Raw genomic sequence first — 18,776 nt, forward strand, 5'->3', positions numbered from 1 at the left:
TTCAAAAGAACAACAACATTATAGGGAATCCCATTACAATATGACAGTATTTGGAACAATGAAATTTAGTTAGGTTACATATTTCATATCATACAACCAAAAACATCAATCAATACATGCCTCCTGTTCATTGAATTTCAGGTACATTGTATGAGAGAAAATAAAAATTTTTATAATTGAATAATATGATAAATATTTAGATCTTCAACTATTTGTAGATCCAAATAATCCCCAAATATTGACTAGAGTATAGAAATTATTTGTTCAGTTATATCAAAAAAATAGGCATTACAAAATTTTTATAAAAGTTCATTTTTGTGGGTGAGCCAACATCAAAATTTTTAAGCTGATACAGTGTAGTTATAAGACATTATCTGCAATTTTATTGATGCATCAGCAGAAAGGAAATATTTTCAAAAATATTTCATTTGGTTAAAAAAGTTATAGACTTTATTGCAAAATATTTTTCAGAGTAAAAATTATTTTCATTAATACATATCAGCAAAGAAATACGTACAATTCACAGTTGAGATTTGAAAACAGTGAACTGATCAGAAGGAGAAGAGGCACAATTTCCTGGAAGACCAGCTTTGTGAATAAATACAAAGGAATTTTCCTTCCTTGAGGGTATTCATGAAAAGTTGTGCAATTTAAAAAATAAGTATACTAAATGAAATAGGAGAATTTGCTCTCTAGAACAGAAGGTTTTTTAAATTTTATTAATTCATTTTGATTTATCTACAATCACTTCCATATGCTTTTGAGTGGAAAATTTTTCTCCCCTTTCCTCCCCCCAACCCTCCCCAAGACAGCTTACAATCTGATATAGGCTTTACATTTACATTCCTATTAAACATATTTTCACATTAGTGAAGTTGTAAGTAAAAATTAAAACCAATAGGAGGAATCATCCAAAACTCAACAGAAGGTAAAAATAAATGATAGCAATTCGACTTCCGTAGTTCTTTCTTTGGATGTGGGCAGCATTTTCCATCCCGAGGCCTCTGGAGATGTCGTAGATCCTCGTAATGCTGAGAAGGGTTCAGTTTAACAATATTAGTCACCGCATAACGTGGCTGTTATTGTATACAAAGTCCTCTTGGTTCTGCTCACTTCACTCAGCATCAGACCATATAAGTCTTTCTTTCCAAGTTTTTCTGAAGTCAGCCTTCTCATCATGTCTTACAGCACAATAGTATTCCATTATATTCATATACCACAACTTGCTCAGCCATTCCCCAATTGACGGGCATCCTCTCAATTTCCAATTCTTTGCCACCACAAAAAGGGCTGCTATGAATATTTTTGTACATGTGGGTCTTTTTCCCATTTGTTTGATCTCTTTGGGATATAGCCCTAGAAATGCTATTGCTGGATCAAAGGGTATGCACATTTTTGTAGCCCTTTGGGCATAGTTCCAAATTATTCTCCAAAATGGTTGGATCATTTTACAACTCCACCAACAATGTATTAGTGTTCCAATTTTCCCACATCTTCTCCAACATTCATCATTTTCCTGTTTTGTCATGTTGGTCAATCTGATAGGTGTGATGTGGTACCTCAGAGTTGTTTTGATTTGCATTTCTCTAATCAATAACGATTTAGAGCATTTTTTCATATGACTATAGATGGCTTTAATTTCTTCATCTGAGAACTGTCTGTTCATCTCTTTTGACCATTTATCAATTGGGGAATGGCTTGTGTTCTTATAAATTTGTTTCAATTCTCTATATATTTTAGAAATGAGGCCTTTATAAGAGAGATTGGTTGTAAAAATTCTTTCCCAATTTTCGACCTTCCTTCTAATCTTAGTTGCATTGGCTTTGTTAGTGAAAAAACTTTTCAATTTAATGTAATCAAAATTATCCATTTTGCTTTTCATAATGTTCTCTGTCTCCTGTTTGGTCATGAATTCTTCTGTTCTCCATAGATAGGATAGGTCAACTATTCCTTGTTCTTCCAGTTTACTTATGGTATCAGCCTTTATATCTAAGTGATGAACCCATTTTGACTTTATTTTGGTATATGGTGTGAGATTTGGGTCTGCCATAGTCTTTTCCAGTTTTCTCAGCAGTTTTTTTCAAAGAGTGGGTTCTTATCCCAGAAGCTGGGGTTTCTGGGTTTATCAAATAATAAATTACTGTAGTCATTGACTACTGTGTCTTGCATATTTAACCTATTCCACTGATCCACCTCCCTATTTCTTAGCCAGTACCAAGCAGTTTTGATGATTGCTGCTTTATAATACAATTTAAGATCTGGAATTGCTAGGCCACCTTCCCCTGCATTTCTTTTCATTAGTTCCTTTGATATTCTGGACCTTTTGTTTTTCCAAATGAATCTTGTTTTTATTTTTTCTAACTCTACAAAATAATTTTTTGGTAGTTTGATTGCTATGGCACTGAATAGGTAAATTAGCTTAGGTAGGATTGTCATTTTTGTTATATTAGCTCAGCCTACCCATGAGCAACTGATGTTTTTTCAGTTATTTAGATCTGATTTTATTTGTGTGAAAAGCGTTTTGTAATTGTGTTCATAGAGTTCCTGGGTTTGTTTCGGGAGGTAGACTCTTAAATATTTTATAATGTCTACAGTAAGTTGAAATGGGATTTCTCTTTCTGTCTCTTGCTGTTGGGCTTTGTTGGTAATATATAGAAATGCTGATGATTTATGTGGTTTTATTTTATAGCCTGCAACTTTGCTAAAGATGTTTATTATTTCAAGTAGTTTTTTACTTGATTCTCTAGGATTCTCTAAGTATATCATCATGTCATCTGCAAAGAGTGATAACTTTGTTTCTTCTTTGCCTATTCTAATGCCTTCAATTTCTTTTTCTTCTCTTATTGCTAAAGCTAATATAGAACAGAGGTTTGAATGTTTTCACATCGCAGAGCCCTTTGGTAGTCTAGTGAATCCTGTGAACTCTTCACAATAATTTTAAATGCATAGAATAAAATACATAGAATTGTAAAGGAAACTAGTTATATTTTTAAATTGTGCATTTTTTTGAAACAGGGTCATAGACCATGTTGAAGAATACTGACCTAGAGAAATCTTATTTAGAATTTTAAAGAAAATATATAATTTCAATTTCAAAAACATATCCATATGTTAAAGATATATACTCTCTCATGTCTATTCTCCCAATAAGAGCATATTCAAAATACTCCACAATGTACACACTTGCCTTCACTTTTTATTCCTTTTTTTCCCTCTATTTCCTATCATCCTATATGATGGGCTGTGTGAAGGTGAGGAAGGGGATGGGAAGAGATTCTAGAAGGAAGCTTTAGGGAATATTTCTGATCTTTTGTCTCATCCCCCTCCAAAGCTAGATTCTAATTAACTTGAAAAGAATAGGAAGAGAGAGGTTAAAAGCTAATAAGGGGAAATAAAAGACAAAAAGTGAGTATAAAAATGTGAAGAATGCAGTACTGTGAATAATAATTAATATTTGTGTAGTATTACAAAGTTGGTAAAGTGTTTTCACTTGAACCCAAGTTATGTGAAACCAGAGCTAGGGCTTTTCCCACTGTATCCTACCTGTGTCTTCTAAGTTGAATAGAGGTCACAGTAATTAAAAACTAATTATAACATGCAATTTTTATATATTGAGAGTTGTCTCTAATGTATTATCTAGGAATGCATCGATGAAAAATCATTCACAAGGTAAAAAACAACATGCTAAATTCTAGTGATATAAATACTAAAAGATCTTCCTGGATCTTGAGTAACTTATAACACAATTTCCAGCCTATTGGACATTTCCAACTCAATATTCAATAGACATGTCATACTTGATACATCCAAATCAGAATATGTTATCTTTCCCCTTAATTTCCAATTTTATAATTTTCCTATTTCTAATTTAATTTCTAATTTTCCTATTTCTATTGAGGGTACCATTGTCCTTCTAGTCACCCTGATTTACAACCTTGGAGTGATCCTTCTATTTCTTTCTTCCCTCATATCCAATTTGTAAAATAAGGGCGTAGGATTAGCTGGCCTCAAAATCACTTCAACCTCTATATCTATGAGCCTATATTCCTAGGAATTCTTTCCATAAATAACTGTAACAACCTCCTAACTGGCCTTTTTTCCTTTAATTTCTTCCCTTTCCAATTCATCTTCCACATAGCTTGTGTATAGCCGTTTGTATGTTGTCTTCCTGATTAGACTGTGAACTACTTGAGAGCAGGAATTATATTTTATCTTTCTTTTCATTCTCAGTTTTCAGTGCATTAGCCAGAAAGACACAGAGATATAGAGAAAGAACATGATAGAATTTTAGGCTAGAGAAAGAAGAATTGGGGGTTGAGATACAGGATGGTGGGAGTAAAAGAATGACATGTGGAAGGAGAAGACTCACCGTGTTTGGCACCAAAAGGCAGAAGTAAGAGCAACTCGTGGAAATAGAAGAGAGGCAGATTTGATTTGTTTTGAAAAGAAATTCCTAAAAAACTAAAATTATACAAAATTAGAATGGGATGCTACACAAGAGGTCATATACTTGAGGCTGATTAGATGTTCCAGAGACAGTGCTATTTCAGGTAAATTTTTTACATCTGTGGCCCTGTCCAATGTTAACACAAAGCTATAGTATCACTTTTATTTGTCCTTATTTTTTAAAGGCAGATTTGCATTTTTGCCTTTTTTGCATAAATGCAGTGAGACAAAAAGTTGTCTTCATATTTTATGTTATCCAGTTGTTTTCATTTTACATTTCATGTTACCTATGTACATATTTACACATATCTTGAAAATAAGTGCAATTCTGTCAAGCAAGTTGTGAACAGACACAGAAGACTTGGTGTGAAACTTTGTGTAAGTGACATTTTAATTTGTATGTCTACTACTTCTCCTTGTACCTGCAGGAGACCTTATTTATATATGTCGGCGGGTATCAAATACACAAGGCACTTGCTGAATATATATGGTTATTCCTTTCTTTTATCTATTAATTTTTGTTACTTCCATATAAATAAGACAGTAAGGAGATGTTGGAAAGAAAACAATTTCTATTCAGATACAAAGCCAAAGTTTGTGTTCGTAAACTGTTTTAATGTTGCAGACTTTTCTTCTTTTGACTTCCAAATGACATTATTTCTGTGAGGTTGTATAATGTAGTGGGAAAAAGCATTATTTTGAAGTCAAAAGATCTGGGGGCTAGTGCCAGTTCTGCCAGCTGTGTGAACTTTGGAAAAGTCACAAGTTATTTGGGTATTTATATCCTCCTATAAAAATGAGGAAATTCCACTAAATGATTGTAAGATTTATTCCAGAACTTAAATTCTGTGACTTTGTAACACATATATGGTATATGGCTCTAAATTAAGGAAAATAGAAATATTTACATTGTAATAACAATCATGGGAATTATCATGGAAATATCTAAAAGTTAGAATGCTTCTAAACTTATGAGGTTAATGATGGTACCTTCAGAGAAATTTGAAACATCTGCATAATTTTCTAAAGTGAGAGAAGAAATACTATTCTTATTTTCTTTGTATCCCTAGACCTTAGCACAATGTCTGCCATGTAGTAAGTGCTTAATGGTTTTTTTCATTCGTCTATCCAACAATCCATCCATCTGATCCACATAAATAATGGTTTAGATTCAGAATTCTCAAAAAAAGTATTAGCAATTTGTAATTTCTTTATATTTTCAATTATCTGGCTTAGAGGTCTTATAAAATGTCTGTTAGCCTTTCCAACTTTAAAATTTCAATAAAAAAAACCAAAATATTATGAAGACATTCTCTTAAAGTAATTAAATTTAGTTCAACAGTGGCACACTAAATATTTTTTTTCTTAACTTCTCAAGTGCTTACTCATTTACTTTGAGATATTTCTCCTTCATTATAATTCACTGACTGTTTTATTAAACTAACATATTTCATTCTATGCATTCATTAATGCAATTAAGATCCTAATAAACAAAGACTAAGTTTTCTCTTCACTTTAGTGATTTCTCTAGAATGTAGGACTACTGACTTGCTTGTATTGATTGAATTGGTAAGAGCGAGAGAGAGGAGCTGGCTAAATGTCTGTCAATGGTCTGTCAATGAATAAATGGAAAGTATGGGTTAGCACAATGGGGAAAAAACAGTATTATTAAATACCTTCATAGTTCATATGTCTGTATATGCATGTCCTGACATTCTTTTTTTTTTCTAAATCTCTGCTTCCATTCATATTGTTGAAATCATGTGACTAAATGAGATTGTCAAAGGAGAAATTAGAGAGAAAAGAGTCAAAAGCCTAAGACAATTTAGAAGGTAGGCAGGAAAGGTCTATTGCACCAGGAGAGAGACGAGCACAGTATAGCCTTGACCATGCCAGCATAGACCATGCTCCAGCAAACCAGGAGCAGGCCTCAGGATGACTAAATCACTGACAGATGCAGCAGTTTCTAGACCTCTTATCCCACAGATGCTAAAGATAACTTAGAAGATCAGCAGGAAAGTTACGTCACACCAAGGTGAGAGTGAAACACAGTCTAGTGCAACTGTGCCAGCATAGCCTCAGCCCCAGTAAACCAGGGCAGGCCTTGGGAGTGACTAAATCAGCAGCAACAGCAGCTGTTTCTGAAGCTCTTAGCCCACAGATAGTAAGGTAGATGAACGAATGGTCAGAAGGAGATTACAGAGTTCTTTTTGCTTGCACTGAGTCAGGAATCTGTTCCTTTTCCTATACTTGGATCGAGGTAACAATCCTAGTAGGCAGTCTGTGGGTGAGGAAGAGCAATAGCACATCACAACTTGAGGCCAGAGAGAAGCAGGAACACTCCTCAAAGTTCCAGGACAGAAAAGAGTGCTTGTGGTCACTCATAGACCAGAGAGAAGACAGGAGAGAAGAAAATACCTCTCTTAGATCACAACATTTTGGAAGAACTGAAAACTTACAGGTCCCTAGCAGTATCTCTGAAAGCAGCTGCACAAAATATCTGAAGTGTGCCCTTCTTTAAAAAAAAAAAAAGAGTTAAAAGTCAAGTAATAGACTGAGAAAATGAGCAAACAACAGAAAAAAAAACCCTCTGGCCATAGAAATTTACTATGGTGACAAGGAAGATCAAGACACACACTCAGGAAAAGATAACAAAGTCAAAGCTCCAACATCCAAAGCTTCCAAGAAACATATAAATTGGTCTCAGGCCATGAAAGAGTTTAAATCAACTAAGAGAGGTAGAAGAAAAATAGGAAGAGAAATTAGAATGATGAAAGAAAATCATGCAAAAATGAGTCAACAGTTTGGTAAAGGAGACACACCCCCACCCACACAAACACACACACTAAAGAAAATAACCCCTTAAAAAAACAGACTAGGCCAAATGGTAAAAAAGCCAATGAGGAGAAAAATGCCTTAGGAAGCAGAATTAGCCAAATGGAAAAAGAGTCCCAAAAATTCACTAAAGAAAAAAAGTCTTAAAAAGTAAAATTGAGCAAATGAGAAAATATGTCCAAAAGCTCATTGGAGAGAATAATTCCTTAAAAATTAGAATGGAGCAAATGGAAGCTAATGACTTCATAAGAAATCAAGAAATAATAAAAGAACACCAAAAGAATAAAAAAAAAGAAGACAATGGGAAAGATCTCATTGGAAAAAAACCTCACAGACACACACACACACACACACACACACACACACACACAAAACTCACCTGGAAAATAGGTCCAGGAGAGGTCATTTTAAAATGATTGGACTACTTGAAAGCATGATAAAAAAATTTGAAAAAAAAGCCTAGACATCATCTCTCAAGAAATTATCAAGGAAAACTGCCCTGATATTCTAGAACCAGAGAGTAAAATAGAAATTGAAAGAATCTGTTGATCATCTCCTGAAAGAGTCCCAAAATGAAAACTACTAGTAATATTCTAGCCAAATTTCAGACTTCCCAGGGCAAGGAGAAAATATTGCAAGCAACCAGAAAGAAACGATTCAAGAATCATGGAGTCACAGCCAGGATAACACAAGATTTAGCAGCTTCTACATCAAAGAATCAGAGAACTTGTAATGTGATGTTATGGATGGCAAAGGAACTAGGATTACAACCAAGAATTGCCTACTACCCAGCAAAAGTATAATCATTCTGGGGAAAATTGATATTCAATGAAATAGAAATCTTTCAAGAATTCTTGATGAAAACACCAGAGCTGAATAGAAAATTTGACTTTCAAACACAAGACTCAAGAGAAGCATAAAAAGGAAAGGGAAATCACGAGGATCTTAATAAGATTAAACTGTTTACATTCCTATGTGGGAAGATGATATGTGTAACTCATAAGAACTTTCTCATTATTAGGGCAGATAGAGTATATATAGATAGAGGACACAGGTGTTGGAAATGAAGTGATGATATCTAAAAAAAATAAAATTAAGGGGTGAGAGGCAGGAATATACTGAAAGAGAAAGGGAGAGGTAGAAAGGGGTCAATTATCTCACATAAAAGAGGCAAGAAAAAACTTTTCCAGTGGAGGGAAAGAGGGGAGAGGTGAGGGGGAATGAGTGAGCCTTACTCATCTGAATTGGCTCAGAGGTAATAATATATGCACTCAATTGGGTATAGAAATCTATCTTACCCTACAGGAAATTAGGAGAGGAAGGGAATAAGAGAAGGTGGGCGGGTGATAGGAAAAAAATGGGCAGATTGGGGAGGCAGTAGTCAGAAGCAAAACACTTTTGAGGAGGGACAGGGTGAAAGGAGAGAGAATAAAATAACCAGGGATGGGGGTTAGGCTGGGGAGGGGAGGAAACAGTTATCAATATAATATAATAATCAATATAATAGTAATAAATAGTAACTAAAAAAACAGTTATCAATAGTAACTGTGGAAAAACTGTGAAGCAAGTTTCTCTGATAAAGCCCTCATTTCTCAAACATTTAGAGAATTAAATCAAATTTATAAAAATAAGAGCTATTCCCCAATTGATAAATAATCAAAATGTGAGTAGTTTTCAGATGAAGTGACCAAAACTATCTATAGTCATATGAAAAAACAAATGTTCTAACTCAGTATTGATTGGAGAAATGCAAATTAAAATAATTTTGAGGTACTACCTCATACCTATTATATCATCTAATAGAACAGAAAAGGAAAATGACAAACAGTGGAGGGAATGTGGGAAAAATGGAGCATTAATGCACCGTTATTGGAGTTGTGACCTGATTCAACTATTCTGTAGATCAATTTGGAATTATGCCCAAAAGGCTATAAAACCATGCATATCTTTTGACCTAGTGATACCACTGTCAGGTCCATTTCCCAAAAGAGTTTTTTTAAAAAAAATGCAAATGACCTATGTGTACAGAAATATTTATAGCAACTTTCTTCTTGTGGCAAGACCTGGAGGTTGAGGTGATATTCATCAATTGAGGAATGGATAAATAAGTTGTGGTATGTGATTGTGGTTTGGGAAATGATGAGTAGGATGCTCTCAGAAAAGCCAGGAGAGACTTCATGAGCTGATACAAAGTGAAATGTACTATGTGCAAAGTAACAGCAACACTGTAAGATGATCAGCTGTGAATGACATCACTATTCTCAGCAATACAATGATGCAAGACAACTCTGAAAGACTTATGATGAAAAATGCTATTTATCCCCAGAGGAAGAAATGATAGTGTCCGAATACAGTTTGAAGCATACTTTTTTTTAACTTTTTTTCTTGAGTTTTTTTGTTTGTTTGTTTTTGTTCTGTGTTTTCTTTTGTAACATGACTACTATGGAAACATTTTGCATGACTACATATATATAACCTATATGGTATTATTTGCCTTCTCAATGGGAGTGGGGTTGGGAGGGAGAAAGGTATAGAATTTGGAAATCAATATTTTAAAAATTGATGTCAAAAATTGTTTTTACATGTAACTGGGGAAAATAAAATACTAAATGAATTGCACCAAAAAAGAAGTTTAACAGTGAAAGAGAGGAGAGACATGGGATAGTAGCTTAGTGGGTAGGAAGGTAAAGGAAAATTGCTTGATTTTTTTTTTAGATTTGAATAGATTAACATATTGGGTAAATTGAAAAGAGCCTTTGGAAAACAATTGAAAAAACATAAAGTGGAGGACAACAGAAGCCTGCAATATTAAATTTAAATATAAAAGTATAAATAATAACATGAAAGGGAGTGCCAGAATGGGCAAGAAAGTACTACTTAATGATTTGCTATATATAAAACCCCACACATATTAAATAAAATCACATATAAGAATGAAAAGGAGAGAATGCAAGATATGCAATATATCATGTAAATAAAAACAAAAACAACATGAGTTTTAATCATATTATCAGACAAAGCTAAAGTAAGTTACTGTATTAAAAGAGATAATCATAGAAATTCCCTGATGTTTAAAGGAACTACAGGCAAGGGAATGAATGTCAATGTTAATGTATATGCCAAAAAGCATAACATCAACATTAATAAAGGAAAAATTAACTGAATTGCGAATAAGCACAATATTTGTAGGAAACTTTAATATTCTGTTTTCAGGGCTGGACAAATCTAAAAGATAGCCAAGCTAAAAAGAAAATACACAACTGAACCAAGTATTAGAGACTTTAGAGCTAAAAGATATATGTATGCTATGAACTAACAAGCATTAAATTATGTACATTTCTCAGAACCGCAAAGAATGTTCAAAAACCTGATTGTGTTAGAGAACAGAGAAATTGTAAATAAATGTTTAAAGAGCAGAAAAACTAAAATAATATTTTTCAAACTATGATGAAATAATAAATAGTAATTATTTCAAGGGACATGAGCTCAAGATACTGACCTGAATAAATAATAGTGACATATTTAATAATGAGTCTGTCAATTAATAAATCATAGAAATGATGATAAATGTGAAAAAATGATAATAATGAATTAACATGCTGACGTTTCTGGGAAGCAGGCATTGAAGTCCTCAGTAGAAATTTTATAGATCTGAAAACATTAACAACATTGCAAAAAGGGATGATTAATTAACTGAATGTGCAATTAAAATTAGAAATAAAAAAAGATACATGACAAAAAAGGTCATGGCTGCTAAAGCGAGGTTCTAGAGGAAGTGGAAGGAAATGCGATCAAGGCAGAAGTTTAAATAGATGTGGGGATACTTTTTTTTTCCTTCTATGAGCAGAGTGAAAAAGAGAGATTAGGTGATACTGAAGAATACAAAGGAATGTAGGAAAGGAGTCAAAGGGGCTATTTTTTTATGTTTTCAGTCTTCTACGTAAGCCAAGAAGCTGTCAGCAGCTATATGGATTAGAGGAGAGATTAAAGAAAAAAAGTTGTGTAACAGTCATAGTGGAGAATAAGCCATCATCTGTGATAGTGAAGACTTGAAAGACTATGGAGAATGGATGAGATTGAAGAATTAGAGATAGAAAAAATAAATTCTTCTTCTTTTCAAAAAAGGAAAGACAATAGTTTCTCTCTTCATGGTTATTCTAATTTATATTTTTTTAAAAAGAATATTATTTGAAACTACAAGGAGTTTCCCCACCCCACTGAATTAAGTCTCCAGAAAGCTCAATTACCTTGAGTAATCCTGTCAAAGTAAGACAAGCAGTAATTGCTAAATGCCTCTTTTCCTGCTGGAGGGGAGTTTGAATATCAACTACTAACAATTTCCAGACATCTGCTAACCCCCCTTTCACCCTCCCAATGTAATTCTGCAACAGTCCTTCAGTCTAGACTTCTCTCTCCCTCTCTTCCAGTGCCTGGTCCTGCTTGAGCCAGATAAAAGCCTTATAAATAACCACCAGTTCCCAGTGGACCTGACCTCTTTCAATTATGTCTGATTGCCCCATCAATAAAGCTTGCTTATTTGCTTTTCCTCTGTCTCCTCCTATCTTGTGCTATATTTTGACTTGTGCTACCCTAACTCCCAGCTACAAAAGTTCTTTCCTTAAAAGAGTTAGCCATTTCATAGGACTTGGACTAATAGTCTCAGAAGATGTATCTACCTCCTAAACCTCTGCCTGGGCCACATAGAATTCAAGGGCTGGATTGCAACCATGTGCCTCAGTCGTAGGACCTCTCACCTTTTCCCTTATACCAGGGCTATGACTAGCACAGCCACTCCCAATGTTAGTGGTGAATAAGGAAGATTACCTCCTTTCCTTCTGCTAAATCAAGATTTTCACTAAACCTAAAATAAGGCACAAACACTAGAGCAATGAGTTTGAGCTTTGTTTCTAGGAGAATCATAGAAAAAGCTATTAAAATGGTTAGTGTACACCTATCAAAGGAAGCCATGGCCATAAGGAAACCAATATGGCTTCACCAAAACAGATCATACCAATAATAGATTACTTATTTTTTTTGATAGTTAAGAGTGACAGCCAAGAATACAGGGCATAATTTACTGAGGTGTCTCAATGTAGGTAGGAAAAAGATACGGGCTACATAATTGGCTGGATTGAGAATTGATTGAATGGGGGCAGTGATGTAGTTCAGTGGATAGAGCACTGGCCCTGGAGTCAGGAGGACCTGAGTTCAAATTTGACCTCAGATGCTTGACACTTATTAGCTATGTGACCCTGGGCAAGTCATTTAACCCTTATTGCTGAGAGAGAGAGAGAGAGGAGAGAGAGAGAGAGAGAGAGAGAGAGAGAGAGAATTGGCTGAATGATTAAACACAGAGTATTTGCCAAGTGTTTATTGTCAACTTCAGTGACACTATTGTTATCACACAGTATATGAGGATGCTTTAGGGGGATGTGACTAGAATGCTGTGGACAGAACGTAATTCTGTGTTTCTCCAATTTTGTGAAAAAGATAGAAAGTCTGTAAGAGTAAAGCAGGAATTTCAAACACTGATGACCCAAGTTGAGGTTATTTATCATAAATTTGTAGTAAGTAAAATAATTTCCCTTTCAATAATTTCTTTAGCATGCCTAGATCAGGAAGAGTTTGAATAGTAGCTGTTATCTGGGAATGAGGATTACTTGATCAAGGGTGGGAAAAGGTCAGAAGAGCTAGCATAATATCTAAGGCAACATTTAATATGAGCCTAGATAACGAATTCATATGTAGGCAAATAAAGTCAGAGTGGGGCAAATGCACATGGAGAAAAGGTATAGATCAAATGACTACCTGAATATCAGTATCAAAACAGAAAGTAGACTTTCTATCATTGACAGAGTAAGAATGGCATAAAGATAAAAAATTATGATTGGAAACAAGAATTTCAGAGTTCTAGAATATGATGCTAGTGAAATTCTGGCAATGATGAGACATAGTTTGTGACCTTCATCTTGCCTGTGTGTGACTGTTTTGGGCAGAAGGAGGTTTGGGGAAGCAAAGAGATAGAGAAATTGTGTGGTCAGGTTGTAGCAAATGCATGTATATTGATGTCCTCCAACTTCATCACTGGGTATTAAGTGGAGAGGAAAGCTATGAAATAGGTGCAGAATTCATTTAAAAAGTTGAAAAAATAACTTAGAGGTTAAAAGGTAAAGGTGACAAAGATGAGGAGAGGGGATATGAAGAAAGAGGAAAGTCAGCAATCAGATGGAGGTAGGAGAATGATCTTAAAATAACAATGGGGATTGAGGAAAATGCCAGTCACCTTTCTTAGTACTATGAGTGGACAGGTCTTGTATGAAGAAAGTGAGTTGAAGGTAATGTGGTGTCCTCAGAAAATCAAATTTTATTTTAACTAAGGAATTTTTTACATGTTTGAAATGATTGTGTTTCTTTGGGGAAGAAGGATGTTTTTTTCCCCCCAAAGATCTATACCTTGCCTTAAAATTTTTAAGAAGAAACATCTTCCTTATTTACCAGAAAAATATCTTACTAATTTATATATTAAGGATTACTTTCTGTTTGGGGCTACAAACATTGTGTCTACAGACTCAATATATAAAATGAGTTTAGAAACATTTTGTCACAAACTTAGCAACAGACATTATATCTCAAAGCTGTAAGCAGTGTTATTATTACAAAAATAATTACATATTTAAAATGACTTTTTTTCTCAAATGATTCAGTGAGCATATGAACTATATCCTCAGAAAATATATTCTTGTTTTACAATTTTTTTGCTATTGATACTATACCAAGAAACTTAGATTCATAATTAGCAACATAGTAAGAAAAAGATAGGGTTAGGGACCAGATGTTATTACATTGGGATAGGGAAGTGAGGAAATTCCCTCTACTAATACAGGATGACATCTTCCCTGCACCTCATATTCTTTGACAATTATATGTGGCACAGAGAAGGTCAACGCCTTAGCCAGAGTCACACAGCCATTATGAGCCATAGGTGGGACTAGAACCTATATTTTGTGGGTCTGAAACCAGTTCTCTATCTACTATGCCAAGAAAAAATGGGAAAAGTAAATTGGTTCATATTGGTTGACTATATTAGAAAATTTTACACAGTATAAAAGTCTACTTGGTGCCATTAGTTTGGGGAGCCTAATGTATTGAGTGCTTGTAGCTCTTGAATAATAGAGTAGTTCACTCTGTTATTGCCTTTTGAGATTATGATTTATGCATGTCCTTGTGCAGGATAACACTAAGCATCACTCCTTCATTAGTAGTTCTGGCTGAAAGTTATGTTTATATTCACAAATTCTGCCCTGGGATGGATCATGTTGTGTGAGAAATAATTACAGGGCAAAAATGGAGAGCCACTGCTTAAAATGTATTAGAATTTATCTGCTTTATGTGCCTCCCAGTTACTGTAGTGTGATTCTGTCTAATTATCCCTGAGGATCTGCTAGGCTCTCTGACTATTAAGCAGATGATTTCTTTAAACATTGAGAAGCATGATTTAAGAAACAGTTACTGGGCTTGTATATTGGGCCTGCTGTTATAAGGGGAAAGAACTTTCTTATTTCATTTTTTAACTACCAAAATGCACCAGGGTACCATTTTCTAATTTATCAAATGACGCATGATCTAGCCATCCCCCTAGTGTACTCAAAGAATTACCATGACTACTAAAAGCTACACAAGAAGATCCAAGAGGGCAGGGAATATGTTATTCACTTATCTTTATAACTGCCCCAGTATAGCATAATTCTGACCACATAGTAGGTGCTTAATAATTATTCCCAGAAATACATTGAATTGTATACTTTGCTTTAGCCAAAAACTTGTGATACTAATTTAGTGAAACGGTATCCCCAGGGCCTATGTGACTTTCAGGCTGAAAGCTAGGCACTTAAGTACCTTAAATTTTTTTAATGGCTACACTTTACCTAGGATACTATACTAAAACTCTAAAATCCTACTGGCTAATTTCCTTTAATGAATGTTGATGTAGGAAAATTTGTTTAAACATTAAATAAGGTATGCACCTGATTTGCATGTCTGATAGCTGCCATGAAAGCTCCCTTTGGGTTGCCTCTGCTGCTGAAAACATTTTCAAAGAGCCATGCTAGCTAATGCCTTCCTAACGAGGCACTAGGTCAGAGGTGACTGTGGATACAATTAATTAACTCTTTCTCATAGTTCAAGCAGGAATCTGATGGGGCTCTGCTCCTCATTGAGAACTTCTGCAGGGTTTAAATTGGAAAAGGAGGTGGGAGGGCACGTACCTTAATTGGTTCCAGAGGATGAGGGAGTTACCCAGGCCCAAATTTTGCTGAATGCCAACTTCCTTTAAGTTCAGTTTAAAAAAGAGCTTTAGTTTTAATTACTATAGTTTAAGAAAGAGCAAGGAGAAAAGGAAAAGTGATTAGTGTGAGCATGGTGAAAAAGAGAGAGAAGGGGGAAAAAGACAAGAAGGAAGGGAGAGCAGCGGACAGGCGCTTCCTGTTTTGTCCAACTTCACCAAAATATATACTCAGAGGGGGGGTGAGAGATGGAGATGGGAGGATAGGAGAAGAGGACTGATGAACAGTGACAGTGATTAGACATATGTCTTGTTTTTGAAGAGGACCAATGACACGACCGGGTGATGTCTTGACTTGTGCATGAATTGAAGTGAGGCTAATGACTTTGTGCAACTCTGCCTCATTTAAATACAATTAGAGAAATAATGAAACAGCTTATGCTTTCCCCTTCTTCCTCCCTGTCCTCTTCCTCCCATCTTTCCTGGGAAACAGTTAAATGCAGCTTTCATAAAGGAATTTATCTTCTTCCTTTCACGTCCAAACCAGGTCCTCATAATGCCATCTAAACATATCTGGAGAGGAAATAGATGAGTTCATAAATGTCTTCTTGGGTACTTTTCCACCAAAGTTCCCCTGAAAAAGTAGGTGGCTTCTGAGGAAAAGAGACTGAAAATGATTAGCGCCTATGAGGTGGGTGAGAGTTATGGAAAAGTTGTCTGTTATTATTTCCTTTTCCATAACTCTCACTCATCTCATAGGCACTAAGCAGAGAATTCAGATTTAGTCCTTCGTAGGACTCTGCAATTGAGAGACAGTGGAGTTACAGAGTTCTCCACAAGAATGTTTTTCTATCCTTCAGTTACAGAAAGTATATTTCTAGAAGGGGTTCTAAAGTTACTAATGCTTATAAGGTTTTATTCAGTTCTTAGTTATCAATGAATTTTAGGTCAGTAATTTTGAGATATCAGTACTTTCACATTTTACAGGTTTACATTCAGAAACCTGGAATAGGAAGAAGATACAGAGGAGGAGTAGGAAAAAAAAAACAAGTCACAAAGAGAGGGCAGTATCATAAAAACTTGTGGTAGAAAAGAAATTTCTTTTTTTTCAGTGAAAGACAAGATTTATTAAAGTTCCACCATATTGACCTGACTCTTAAGGAATCTGAACCTTTGTGAACTATTGGCTAGGTTCTTAAGGAATCTGAGCTGGTAGGTGGACCTAAGTCAAATAATGCAGAAAAAAAAGAGCAACGGTGATCAAGAAAAAGAAGAAAAAACCCACCCAGCAACTTTTGATTTGATAATTTAGAGGAAACTGGTGAATTTTTAAAAATTTTATTTTTGTTTTTAGTTTTCAACATTAGTTTCCATAAGATTTTGAGTCCTAAATGTTCTCCACCTCCTTCCACTCCCCCTCTCCAGGATGGCATGGAATCTGATATAGGCTATGCACGTACAATCATATTGAACATATTTCCACATGTCATGTTGTAAAGAAGAATTAGAACAAAAGGGAAAAGCCACTAGAAAGAAATAAAAAGAAATAAAGCGGGGAAAGGGAGAGAGGGGGGGCGGAGAGAGAGAGAGAATAGTATACTTTGATCTATATTCAGACTCCATATTTCTTTTCTTTGGATGTGGATAGCATTTTCCATGATGAGTCTTTTGGAATTGTATTAGATCCCTGTATTGCTGAGAAATGTTACGTCTATCAGTTAGTCATCCTACAATGTTGCTGTTACTGTGTACGATGTTCTCCTGGTTATTCTCATTTCACTCAACATCAGTTCACATAAGTCTAGGTTTTTCTGAAGTCCACCTGCTCATCATTTCTTATAGCACAATAGTATTCCATTACGTTCATATGCCACAACTTGCTCAGCCATTCCCCAACTGGTGGGCATCCCCTCAATTTCCAATTCTTGGCCACCACAAAAAGAGTGCTTTAAATATTTTTGTACATGTGGGTCCTTTTCCCATTTTTATGATCTCTTTGGGATACAGACCTAGAAGTAGTGGTGCTAGGTCAAAAGGTATGCAGTTTTATACCTCTTTGGGCATAGCTCAAAATTGCTCTCCAAACTGGTTGGATCATTTCAGAACTCCATTAACAATGCATTAGTGTTCCAATTTTCCCACATCTTTTGCAACATTTATCATTTTCCTGTTTTGTCATTTTAGTCACTCTGAAAGGTGTGAGGTGGTACCTCAGAGTTGTTTTAAGTTGCATTTCTCTAATCAATAGTGATTTAGAGCATTTTCTTCATCTGAAAATTGCCTGTTCATATCTTTTGACCATTTACCAATTGGGGAATGACTTGTATTCTTATAAATGACTCATTTCTCTTTATGTTTTAGAAATGGGGTCTTTATCAGAGACACTAGCTGTAAAAATTCTGCTTTTCTTCCAATCTTGGTTGCATTGACTTTGCTTGTGCAAAAACGTTTTTAATTTAATGTCATCAAAATTATCCATTTTGCATTTCATAATGTTCTCTATCTCTTGTTTGGTCATAAATTCTTTCATCCTCTATAAATTGACAGGTAAACTATTGCTTGCTCTCTTAATTTGCTTATAGTATTACCCTTTATGTCTAAATCATGTAACCATTTTGACCTTATCTTGATATACAGTATAAGATGATGCTCTAATGCCTAGTTTCTGCCATACTATTCTCCAGTTTTCCCAACAGTTTTTCTTAGTGAATTCTTGTCCCAGAAGCCTGAGTCTTTGGGTTTATCAAATTATACTATAGTCATTGACTACTGTGTCTTGTGTACTTAACCTACTCCAGGTATCCACCACTTTATTTCTTAGTCAGTACCAAGCATTTTTGATGATTGCTACTTTATGATACAGTTTGGTATCCGGTACTACTAGACCACCTACTGTTGCATTTCTATTCATTAATTCCCTTAATATTCTGTACCTTTTGTTTCATATAAATTTTATTTTTTTCTAGTTCTATAAAATATTTTTGGTAGTTTGATTGGTATGACACTGAATAAGTAAGTTAATTTAGGTAGAATTGTCATTTTTATTATATTAGCTCAGCCTATCCATGAGCCCTGTTATCTTTCCACTGCCTTTTGTTGAATGCAATTTTTATTGCATTCTGATCCAAAGAGAATTCGTTTAGTATTTCTGTCTCTCTACATTTGATCTTGAGATTTTTATGCCCTAGTACAGGCCTGCACAACTTGTGATACT

The sequence above is a fragment of the Phascolarctos cinereus genome, unplaced genomic scaffold, assembly GCF_003287225.1.
Source record: "Phascolarctos cinereus isolate Bilbo 61053 unplaced genomic scaffold, phaCin_HiC Scaffold_7;HRSCAF=346, whole genome shotgun sequence".
In the NCBI taxonomy this organism is placed as follows: domain Eukaryota; kingdom Metazoa; phylum Chordata; class Mammalia; order Diprotodontia; family Phascolarctidae; genus Phascolarctos; species Phascolarctos cinereus.